Source organism: Lucilia cuprina, chromosome X (assembly GCF_022045245.1).
Source record: "Lucilia cuprina isolate Lc7/37 chromosome X, ASM2204524v1, whole genome shotgun sequence".
NCBI classification, from domain to species: Eukaryota; Metazoa; Arthropoda; class Insecta; order Diptera; family Calliphoridae; genus Lucilia; species Lucilia cuprina.
The window spans coordinates 3,680,479-3,693,683 of record NC_060949.1 but is presented as its reverse complement, the minus strand read 5'-3'; the positions used below and the strand labels follow the sequence as shown (position 1 = coordinate 3,693,683).

General features: G+C 31.7%; 1 protein-coding gene across 4 annotated transcripts in view; it reads left to right on the top strand.

Moving 5' to 3' along the window:
• The window catches only part of LOC111682266 (plexin-B), a 160,086-nt gene that overhangs the window by 134,779 nt on the left and 12,102 nt on the right, over positions 1–13,205 (top strand). For 2 of the 4 annotated variants that reach the window (XR_006940167.1, XR_006940162.1), the window contains exon 10: positions 6,587–7,234. The exons of the other annotated variants lie outside the window; for them this stretch is intronic. The gene's annotated coding sequence lies outside the window, so the exon portion shown is untranslated. The remainder of the gene's footprint in view (positions 1–6,586; positions 7,235–13,205) is intronic. 4 annotated transcript variants of the gene reach the window in all.

Below are 13,205 nucleotides of genomic sequence, written 5' to 3'. Positions count from 1 at the left end.
TAAAAAATACAAATATTCGTAGATCTAAGAATCCATTAGAGCTATAATCTTTAAATTTAATTTGAATAACTGCGACATTCATGTGTATACGAAAAAATTTCATATAGCTTGAAAACTGTTAGATAATTCCAATTTATATGCTAAAATAAACAATTGACAACACTGAATTTTCTTACGACATTCGAAAAACATATGAAAAATTTTCGTAAGAGTTGGATAGAACTTTTGCATAGAAAATACCAACAACATTGTTATGACTATTGTAGCAGCTGCTGACATACAACGCTACAACATTGATTGTGAATTGAAAAAAAGTCGACATCATTCTGTGCTTCATTTGCAGCATACAGATAATTCCACAGTTGAAAGACGTACTGTTTCTACTAAACAGAATTCCAGTGAGGGTGTACGACCCACTTACTTCCCACACGCGACAATCTAATATGTGCAATAATATTATGTCTAATGCACAAGTATTTCATACTATACAGAATCAGTCCGCCTTTTTAGAGACTGCAATGGTAAACATAATTCATAACAGCCATAAGTATCAGGTCTTTTTGACATTATAAATCACTTTAGATTTGTCTACGACACAAGCACTACATTTGTGAACCATTTAATTCTTCGCGGTAACATTTTGGTTTAAATAAAAAGAGATCTTCATTTGTAATAAATTTTAAAAATACTTCTATATACATTTTAGAAGAGGTTATGAATGAAAAATAATTTTAGTTTATTTCAAAATATAAAGTATAACAAAAAGAACATGATTATGATTATTTAAGAAAAAAAGGTGGCGGACTTGCAGTGTGGAGCGTGGAAACTAATAGAACTAGAGTATTCAACTTTTGCACAAATTTCTTTAATATTCACCTAAACATTTTGGAGAAAAGGGCTGACTTTCTTCTGGGGAGCTTAAAGCACCCATACAAATTAAATATAAAAATTCGTATATCTGAGCTAGAATCTTAATTCTTAAATGTGAACATTTAGGTAATAACGGAATGACTTTCAATAAATCATTTTATATTTTTAATTACATTGCTTTTAGGATAGCAAAGGTGGTCTACACATCAGCAATAATAATTGGTGCTACAGTACTTCAAATCTATCAGCTTCTTCTCATATGAATCCATAACATGTTGCTTTCGATATCATTATTCAACATTTTTTTATTTTTCTACAAATTAGTCAAAATTTACTAATTTAAGCCCATATTCCATTTATAAATATTTAAGAGGATTATTGATCCAGAAACTGATCTTAAGGATTAAAAAATTCAGAAATATACAATAACTATTTTATCGTTATAAGTTAATTTAAAAAATGTCGGTAAATATTGAAAAATATTCTCTTTACTTTATGATGAAACCTGGCAACTCCGGGTGTACGCAGCTGGTTATAAATAACTTTTAATTATTTTTTAACTTTTAGGGTCAAAACTTATTTATGTCTAAAAAAAATTATACATACATATGCAAGATAATATGAGTATGCTGAATTCGGGAAAAATAATATTTTTAGAATATAAGTTTTCCTTAGCGAGTTATAGAGGGTCATAGTTAAATGTCGAATATGTTCGACATTTTAATATCACCAAATTGTTTTTGGAGTTGCATAGACACATAACGGAAATTGAGCAAAAATCCGAGGCAACCTCTGAAAATTTCATCAAAAAAGTCATTTTTTCTCATGTTTTGATAAATAAGCAATAACAACACTGTAAATTAGTAAAAGGTGAACATGTGTGTGTGAACATTTCTTTTTTTACGCTATGTATTTTGTTTGGTATGTTTGGGTGGTGTTGGCTTCATTGAGTGATGTATTTTCTTTTGTTTTATTTTTGTGAATTCTGTTCGTATATTTGGATCAGAGAAACAAGCCGAGCAAAAATTTTCGGCTCCGGCTGGTGGGCAATTTTTAGTCGGCGGCCCATTCGAAAAAAGAACTTTAAATTTTAACTAAGTTAACGTTCTATTTGCACAAATGAAATTAGGTCTAAACCAGCCAAGCGCAGAAAGAGAAACTGTTATTGTAGTGGTGAGAAAATACTAAAAAAAACACTTAGAAAAAATATATCCTAATAACGCTTGTTATGATCAAGTTTTATAACAAGTAAAATGGTAAAATTTACAGATAAAACACATCCAAAGAAAAGAAAAATGGTTATTTCTTCACAAAGATTAGATTTTTGAATATAAAATATTTAAAAACAAGTAAGAGTGCTATATTCGGCTGTGCCGAATCTTATATACCCTTTACCATAGTGTATTTTAAACATAATTGATCTTACAGTCTAGTTAATAAAAACATTAAAAAAATTTGAGTGGATTTAAGCCGAATGTTTCGGCGGCGGCTCAAGCAACTAAATATAGTTCGGGGACTAAGCTCCGACTCGAAGCCGGTCGACTCTGATTCATTGCTGGTAAACATTGACGAGACGTAGATTTTGTTTTTGTTTATCGTAAAAAAAATTGTTTTAAAAAGCACTTGGAAAAAATTTGTGTTAGTTTTAAATTTCAAACTTACATTATTCGCATAAAAATTATTGTACAATAACTCACAATCTACTTTCATATAATTGAAAACGTTTTAAATACTTTTTTCTATTCATTAAAAAATATATTTGCAAAACAAAAGGGATAATTATTTTATTTTAACAAAAAATGCAAATCATATTTTTTTGCTGTGTATTTTTTGTATGTTTGGATTCCAAACATACAAAAAAATACACAGCTGAATAAAACCAAATACATCTACACACACACGTGTACATCTTTTTCTATGTACAGTGTTTTTGTTGCTTTTTTAACAATTTTTTGGTGAAATTTTCAGAGGTTGTCTCGGATTTTTGCTCATATCTCCGTTATTTACGGACCGATTTTGCTGATTTTAAATAGCGATCTTCTCGAAAGCATGTCTAATAGAATTATTGAAGATTCGGATCTCGCCGATATCTGGGTTCCTCTAAAAACTGATTTCAACAGACAGACAGACGAACAGACAGACAGACGGACATGGCTTAATCGACTCCGCTATCTATAAGGATCAAGAATATATATACTTTATAGGGTCGGAAGGTGAAGGGTATAAATATATTTGAAATAATCGGTCGGTAAATAAAGCAACAAAAACACTGTATATTAGAAAAAGATGTACACGTGTGTGTAGATGTATTTGGTTTTATTCAGCTGTGTATTTTTTTGTATGTTTGGATGCTGTTGGCGTCATTGCGTTGTTTATATTGTTTTTGTTTTTCTGTGTTTTTCGGTATGTATGTTTAGATGTCGGTTGGTTTAGATGCCTTGTGTATTTTGTTTTTTATTTCGTTTAGCGTTGTTGTTCATTTTGTTTTGCTTTTGTTGTAATGTAGTCGGGAAAAAATTTATAAAACTAATATGTTTAAAATACACTATGGTTAAGGGTATATAAAATTGGGCACAGCCGAATATAGCACTCTTACTTGTTTTATTTTCTATTTGTTAAAAAAATGTTTGAAATTTTCTTAGGAAAATTTTTTATTTCTTTATGATTTTTAGATTAAAATCAATAAAATCTGCACGTAATATGAAGAATAGATATTTAACTATGTTGGCTGATGTTTTCTTTTTTAAGATTTTGTTTTTTTGCATTTCAATTTCTATTGAAATGCTAAACAAAGTGGATAATAGACTACTAAAATTAAACAAAATTCCGTAATGTACAAATTAATACGGCTGCAAATTCAAACACCGTTTTTACGACCTTACAATGGGAGAAAATGTATCCCCATAATCTGTTGGTTGGTTAAGTTCTAGTTAAGTTAGATATGAAGTGATTGCCAAGGAAGCGGGTTCTCTTTACGGCCAGAGCAGGGCATTCACAGAGGAGATGGAAGACGAGTTTAATGAAAGAAGTGGCGCTTCTATCGACAAAAATTTTTATGTTGCCGTAAATATTGAGGTCTTGTAATACCCTACAGGCTGACATTAGTGCAAATATTTCAGCCTGAAAGATACTATAGTTGTTGGTAACACAGTGGGATATACTTACCCCAGATTTTTCGCAGAAGACTCCAGAACCAACACCGCAGTTCATTTTAGAACCACTCTGACTTTGAAGACTCTATCAAAGTCAGTGGAGGTAACAAGCTTGAACTTTTGGCGTGTCCATATGTTCTTGATCTCCAACTTCCGGATGAGTTAAGCCTTACTGCATTGCAAGCAGATATAGCCATTATATTCAGATCTACAGGTAGGATATGCAATATAGTGTTCAGAGCTTCTGAGGGACTAGCACCTGTTATCCCAATGCATGCTGATCTCTGAACTTTGTATAACTGATCTACAACAAACTTCTTCTTAGTAGAAGTCCACCATACAAGAGACCTGTATGTAAGAATAGGGCGTACTATAGCTGTGTACATCCACAGCTATAGTCCCCATTTCATACAAAGCATTTTACGACAGGTATAGTAGGCGACCGTTGCCTTCTTGACTATGTGCTGGATGTCGTGTTTCCATGATAATTTGGAGTCTAGAATAGTTCCTAGATATTTGGCATTGTTTGATAAGGGAATTTCACGAGTTTTTAACCATGGCAGGTTGAAGCTTGGAATCTTAGTCTTTCCGAGCAAAAAAAAGAACATCCAAAGATGGTAAAAAGAAGTAGAATTTACTCCATGGAAATACTGAAAAAGACCTAAAGAAGGGATGATTTTAACACAGGCTTGTCATAGGAGGGACTTTTTATTTGATTCGAAATTCACTACATCTGTCACATCATTCACTCTCAGGAAGTAATTTGTTTGTTCCTTTTTTGAAGTTATTAGGAAATGAATACAACTAATTTGACTTAAATAATATTAACATACATAAATAAATAACACGCATTTATCAATCAACTCTAAAATGGGTTTAATTAAAAGAGTAAGAGTTCTATATTCGGCTGTGCCGAATCTTATATAATCTCCATCCCGATGTGTTAAAAAACAAGAAATACCAATTGCCAAGCGGTAAGGTACCAAAAAGGGCCCTTTTATGGGTTCTCACTAAATCCGTGCTCTACTTGCTAAATTTAATGTTTCTATGTTCAATATTATAAAAAATTCAAAAAGTACCTTTTGTAGAACGAAAAAGTACAAAAAAGTACTTTATGTGTTCTCGCCTAATCCAGGATCCCCTTTTTTCGGTTCCCACTTAATCCAGGCTCTACATAATTAATTTCATGTTTTTAGGTTCAATATTATAAAAAATTTAAAAAGTACCTTTTAAGAACGAAAAAGTAGCAAAAAGTCCCCTTTAATGTGTACTCGCCTAATCCAGGGTCTACATACTTAATTTCATGTTTCTAGCCAATGACATAATTAATTTCATGTTTTTAGGTTCAATATTATAAAAAATTTAAAAAGTACCTTTTAAGAACGAAAAAGTACCAAAAAGTCCCCTTTAATGTGTACTCGCCTAATCCAGGGTCTACATACTTAATTTCATGTTTCTAGCCAATGACAAAGTAACGTGATGTTCATTCTTTGCTTTGTGTTTATAAACAAAAAATCACACTAACAAAAGAAGGGGTGATAAATGTTATTCTTTTGGAAGTACTTCGTTTTATATTTGCTGGGTTGTTGTGAATAGTACCAATTCTGTCTTGCTTGGATTTACTGCTAAACCACAGTTACTGAGTAGCATATATCGCTAATCACGTCTGGGAACATTCCTGATACCAGCATCACAATGTGATCTGCATTAGCAATCCCTCTGTTGTCCAGTTCCATAAGAATCAAGTTAACATCGATAAGCAGAAGTATTAACGTTATTGAAGGCATCTCTATGTCTAAGAAGTCTCCTATAGTGTATTGTATCTTTTAAGGTTTTTTAAGGTAGGCATGCTGACTGGTTGAAAGCCGTGGTGAGCTCTCTAGAAGTTGCCTTATATGTGAGTAGATGAGTCTAATTGAAAGAAAATCTTTCGCATTTTCATGACTCCTTTTGCCAGCTTTGGGAATAGAAACGACTGTAAACTTTCTTCAGTTTACCGGAACATGGCTAAGAGGCTGAGCGTGTATATTTTATGAAGCCAGGGGATGATATATTTTTTGGCGCTTTGGCAAAATACTATCAGGCCCCGATTGTCTAAACACGATATGTAATGAAACCTTACTACATCGAGTAAAAAACTAATGGAAATTTTGACATTTGTATGGCTCTCTTCGTCTAAGATCAGGTGTACATATGTAAACTCAAAAAAGTGAAAAGCTGGTAATTCACTTTGTTTTATACCAATCGTATAAACACAAAAAGTATAAATCATACGAATTTTGTTATTTTATTATTTTTTTTTAAATACGGATGGAATTTCATCTTACATTTTCATTAGACCTTACGTACGTAAATTGTAATCGTGTGTAGAATCCTTAAGGAAATATATTTTTGTTTTAGCTTTCTCAATTTTTAATGAATTACCTTTGAGAAGTTTAAATCATGTTTTAAAGGAGAAAATTATTAACATCAGAAATCTTAGGTATTAATATTTATACCCTACACCACTTTATTGGAGAGGGTATATATATGACAAGCCTGTGTTAAAATCATCCCTTCTTTAGGTCTTTTTCAGTATTTCCATGGAGTAAATTCTACTTCTTTTTAGCATCTTTGGATGTTCTTTTCTTTGCTCGGAAAGACCAAGATATCAAGCTTCAACCTGCCATGGTTAAAAACTCGTGAAATCCCCTTATCAAACAATGCCAAATATCTAGGAACTATTCTAGACTCCAAATTATCATGGAAACACGATATCCAGCACATAGTCAAGAAGGCAACGGTCGCCTACTATACCTGTCGTAAAATGCTTTGTATGAAATGGGGACTATAGCTGTGGATGTACAAAGCTATAGTACGCCCTATTCTTACATACAGGTCTCTTGTATGGTGGACTTCCACTAAGAAGAAGTTTGTTGTAGATCAGTTATACAAAGTTCAGAGATCAGCATGCATTGGGATAACAGGTGCTAGTGCCTCAGAAGCTTTGAACACTATATTGCATATCATACCTGTAGATCTAAATATAATGGCTATATCTGCTTGCAACGCAGTAATGCTTAACTCATCCGGAAGTTGGAGATCAAGAACATATAGACACGCCAAAAGTTTAAGCTTGTTACCTCCATTGACTTTGATAGAGTCTTCAAAGTCAGAGTGGTTCTAAAATGAACTGCGGTGTTGGTTCTGGAGTCTTCTGCGAAAAATCTGGGGTAAGTATATCCCACTGTGTTACCAACAACTGTAGTATCTTTCAGGCTGAAATATTTGCACTAATGTCAGCCTGTAGGGTATTAAAAGACCTCAATATTTACGGCAACATAGAAATTTTTGTCGATAGATTTTTATATAAGAAAAATCTTATATATTCGTTTCAAAATTCAAATTTTAGTTTTTTTGATACTTTGATTTTTTTATACAGATTAGGGAATAAAACAGCAAAAAAATTAGGTCAATACCTCTTATAGTATGCCTGTACCTGCAATTTGAATTCAGCGGATTTCGAAAAAAAAACCCACTTTTATGTAATATTTTGCAAAATTAACCTTTTTATTATATTGTTGTGTATTTTAAATGGAACCTTTTGTAAATTTATTAGTCCACATATTTCTAAATAAAAATCAAGAATTTCATGCAATTTGGACGCCATAAACTTTAAAAATCAAAGGTCAAATTTTGTAATGTTTGCAATTTTTGATGGAAAGTAGTCGAAATTGTTTCTATTTTTAGGTAGATTTTCATTAAACTTAAGAAATTTATTTATTAACAACCGATATTTGCCGCAACGGCTCTGAAGTTTGAAGATGCATTTACAAGGGGAAAATATGCATTTTTTTAGTTTTCACAAAAGTTTTGTCATTAAATAATTTGTATTGTATTGTCAAAAAATCGTAATGTACACAGAATTATCGTTACAAAAAGGTTAAAAAATGTAAAAGTTATTAAAAATTCCCCAGGCCATTATCGTGTCTCAGAGCACTTGAATTCGAAATGTGATAAAAAATAAACATATTTTTGAAAATATTTGAATAAAACAATTGTATTACTTAAAATACATCTGTAGTTACTTGAATGTGAGTTTTTGTCCTTATAGAATAACGTAAACCTGTTTTCAGCTATGGTCGAAAAATTCCAATATTTTTAGGAGAACTCATAGGGATTTATGGACAACAGATTAGGGAATAAAACAGTAAAAAAAAATAGGTCAATACCTCTTATAGTATGCCTGTACCTGCAATTTGAATTCAGCGGATTTCGAGAAAAACCCATCAAGAGTTTCACGCAATTTGGACGCCATTAACCCATAAACTTTAAAGGTCAAAGGTCAAATTTTGTAATATTTGCAATTTTTGATGGAAACTAGTAGAAATTGTTTCTATTTTTAGGTAGATTGTCATAAAACTTAAGAAATTTATTTATTAACAACCGATATTTACAATAATAGTGCACAAAAATAAATTAACCTTTAAACGGCTTTGGGGTCAAAATGACCCCGATGTTTTAGAAACATGCCAATTTGGATATATTTCAATAAAACCCGTTTGCAATCCTATTAATTCAGCAAATTGATAAAAAAAAAACAATTGGGTATTATAAAAAATATAATATATATAAATAAAAATAATGAAATCTAAACATGTAAGAGTGTTATATTCGGCTATGCCGAATCTTATATACCCACCATCAAATCACTGCCATATAAATAAACTTTGATGTTTTGAATATTTTATTATTATATATCGATATTAATGAGAACATCAGGGTAACATTTGAAAGATGTCCATTAATGGGGGTTTTACTATTGACAGTGCTAATTTTTATAGGGAGTAGGGGTATTTATACATACATATATGGACCAATTCTCATAAAAGTCTGTTGGAAGATTTCAGTTCCTTATTTGTTTAAAATTTTGTAGATCTACTTGTATTTTTAAGCCATTAAGGAGCATTAAAGTCATATGGTTTTGCTTTATGTCGAATTGTATTGCTGTATTCGTATTTTTCGCGTCATTTTCTGGGGCGGAATTTATATGGCGTGGTGTCATTATGGACTGATCCTCATAAAAATTGATAGAGAGATTTCGGTTCCTTTAGAAGAGATAGAGATATTAGCTTACACGAAACTAGTTTATGTCGAATTTCATAAATCTACTAGTATTTTTAAACCAGTACTGAGCTTTAAAGTAATTTTCTGAAGGGGTTTAAGCCAGTAATGAGCATTATAGTCCTTATATGGGGGGTAGGGTCAATTATAGACCGATCCACATAAAATTTCATAAAGAGGTTTTGGCTAGTAAGAAACTTACTTATGTCAAATTTACTCGCTATGCTTGTATTTTTAAGCGAGTAATGAGCGTCAAAGTAATTTTCTGAAGGGGACGTTATATGGGGGGTAGGGTCAATTATGGACCGATATACATAAAATTTGATTGAGAGATATTGGCTTGCATGAAACTTATTGTCTTTTATTTAGAAATATGTGGACTAATAAATTTACAAAAGGTTCCATTTAAAATACACAACAATATAATAAAAAGGTTAATTTTGCAAAATATTACATAAAAGTGGGTTTTTTCGAAATCCGCTGAATTCAAATTGCAGGTACAGGCATACTATAAGAGGTATTGACCTAATTTTTTTACTGTTTTTTTACTGTATAAAAAAATCAAAGTATCAAAAAAACTAAAATTTGAATTTTGAAACGACCGTTAAAAATATCGAAATTTTTCGACCATAGCTGAGAACAGGTTTACGTTATTCTATAAGGACAAAAACTCTTATTCAAGTAACTACAGATGTATTTTAAGTAATACAATTGTTTTATTCAAATATGCGAATCTTAAATACTCTCCACCAGCTACTTTTATATTAATACATTTCTAATTTATCAAGTATTTGTAGAAATGAGTTTTCTTATGTCTTAAATATAAAAATCCAAAGATTTAAATATATTACAATCCAAGATTTATTGATCACTACAGACGCCTTTTTCTTTATATTTTTATAGCGCTTAGCGATATTAAGTAATTTGCATATATGCATGTGTGTGAAAGATTTTCAAATACATATATAATTTTGTTCTACACAAAATCAAAATACAATTAGTTAAATAGGGTTAAAGCGTTTTTAGGGGCTGGACCTAATATGGAAGATATGACCAATTATAGACCGATCGTAAAAAATTTCCGTACATAAAATCTATATTTTAGTCTAATTTTGTATCGTGATTTAGTAACAAGTAATGAGTGTTGAAGTGTTTTTCTGAAGGGAACCTTGTATGGGACCGACCTCAACCATGTTATGAACCAATCGTGGAAAATCTTGAAATATAATTTTTGTATACAAAAGTAATATTTGTGCCAAATTTTGTATCAATAGCCATATTTGGTAATGAGTAATGTGCTTTTAAGAGATTTTCGTAAAAGGACAACATATGTTAGCTATGTCCAATTATGTATATAAAGACAAAATCTCAAAATTATGTAACTATATAATTATTTGGTAATAAATATTGTGAATCTAAGCTATTTTCTGGACCTAGTATGAGAGCTGTGACAAAATATGGACGATCGTGAAACAATTTTATAGAGAATTTTTGTATATAAGAGCAATATTTTTGGTTATGAGTTATGTCCGTTTTTCAGATTTTCGGGAGGTAACATTGTATGGGAGCTATGACCGAAGATGGACCGATCGTGAAAAATTTTTGAAATAGCATTTATGTGTACAAAAACAGTATTTATGCCAAGTTTAAGTGCTTTTCCAAAAGGGACCATGTATGGGAGCTATGATCTGTATATGAGCAATACTTGTGCCAAATTGTTCATGGTAATATTTCTGTATATAAGAGCAATACTTGTACCAAATTTTATATGGATATTTTAATTTAGTAATGAGTTATGCAAGAGCAATACTTGTACCAAATTTTATATGGATATTTTAATTTGGTAATGAATTATGTGCGTTTAATTGATTTTCGGGAGGGGACCTTGTATGGGAGCTATGTGTATGGACCCACCAAAAAAAAAAAATTCCTCTGAATGAATTCTATTAACATACGATTTTAATTTTTAAAATTTTGTAAAGATATCGACATTGCCACGGAAGTTATTAAAAAAACCGTTTTCCGGGAATATGTACTTTTGTATGGAAGGTATATGAAATTTTGGACCGATTCTGTCGATTTTCCGCAGAGATAAAGCTCTTATGTAGAAACGAATGAATTGTGATTTTTATGCAATTACCTAATAGTTTTCGAGAAAATTACATCAGAATGTGTAAAAAATGCTTATTTTTGTCGAGGTTGTTTTAAATTTTGATTCATAACTTTTCCCGATGTGAACCGATTTTGCTTATTTTCAATACCAAACTGCTTAAGATAACAATAAATATTTTCGGTGAAATTGGTTGATCTCCTTGGCTGAGTTTGATCGTGAGCGTGTTTTACACAGACAGACGGAGAATGCTAAATCGACTCAGAATTTCACAAGGACCCACAATATATATACTTTGTTGGGTCTCAGATGAATATTTCTTGGTGTTATACACGGAATGACAAACTTATATAAACCCTCTATCACCACTGATGGTGGTGGAGAGTATAAAAATATGCAAAAAAAAAAAAAATTGACAAAGAGATTTCTGTTCCAATAAAATGTGTAAAATGTGTCGAATCTTACCGCTATAGATGCTGTTTTAGGCAGTAATGAGTTTTAAAGTAAGTTTTAAAAGGGACATAATATGACCGGTAAGGTTAATTATGGATCGATTCTTACAAAATTTAAAGAAGAAAGGCTAGTTTTTCTTGTAGGATTAATTATGGGTCGATAGTGATATTAAAGTTTCTATAAAATATTTTTATGTCGAATCTTACATCTAAAGATACCTTTTTAGTTGGTTCTGAGCTTTAAAATAATTCTCTAAAGGGGACCTTATATGACCGGTAGTGTCAATTATGGGCCGATCCTTACAAATTTTTGCAAAGAGATTGAGGTTCCTATTAAACATGTTTATGCGAATTTACCTCTGTATATGCTTCTTTTAGATAGTTATGAGCGTTAAAGTAGGCCTTATATGGCGGGTAGGATCAATTATGGGCCGATCTTTTAACAATTTTACAAGGGGATTTATAAAACGTTGTTATACCTAGGTTCTCGCGATGTCATCACTGGGGACACACTTGGGTCCAGTACTTTGATCCATTTGTGATACCTGAAACGAGAGAAAATTTCAACTGGATTCCTAAACCGAACCAGTTTGTCGCAAGAATATAGAAATCTATCTTTCGGATATTGACCTTCGATAGATCCGCTAAGTCATGCAGAAAATAGCTACCCATTCTGTGATCAGCTAGGGCGGGACAATGACAGAGGAAGTTAGTTAAAGAGTATTACTCACTTCCTCTTCTTCTCATCATCAGTTTTTTCAACGAGATTGCACTGAAGAAAAGATAAACATTTTGATTGAAAATTTACAAAAAAAAAGGAATAAAGAAGTACGATCTTATTTACTTTTATTGTTATGCATTTCACAAAAATATTTGAAATGTACGTTGTTTTTGCAAGTTGTGTGTGTGTTTTTTTAATTGTGTTTGAATTTATAAAAAAAGCGACATCAACCTACTTTGTTGAATGCTGCCAAGCAACTAAATGAAATATTTTTATTATTTACGCTCTTGTTGAAAAGTTCGTCTACGATTGTGTTGTGTAAGTAGCCGAAAATCTTCGTATTCTGAACAATACTAGCGAGGAACTTTGCTGTCCGTTTTATGGCTGATAGTTCAGCTGAAGAACGCTATATTACACTACACTGAGTGTTCAAATGCCATGATAGTTTTGAATCCAGGATTACTCCCGATGGGAGAGTGAAGGTTTATTTTGTACTTCTTAGTAATGAGAACAAGTTCGTTTTAGATGGTTAGGTTTGATAAACATTCTAAGATGCAGGTCAATTAAACTTTCCAAAGTTTGAAGAAGAAAGAAAGATAGACTAATTGGTCTAAAATCCATTCGCTTCGTGTGAGAGGTCTTTTCTCCTTTTGGAATGAATGCCACTATGCAATTTAAACAGGCATCATTGGCATGACATCGACAGCATTGTATTACAAATCCGCAGATATTGAACCGTCAGGACCTGGTGATTTGTAGGGGTTTATCGCCCAATTGATCCTATCTTCATTTATGGA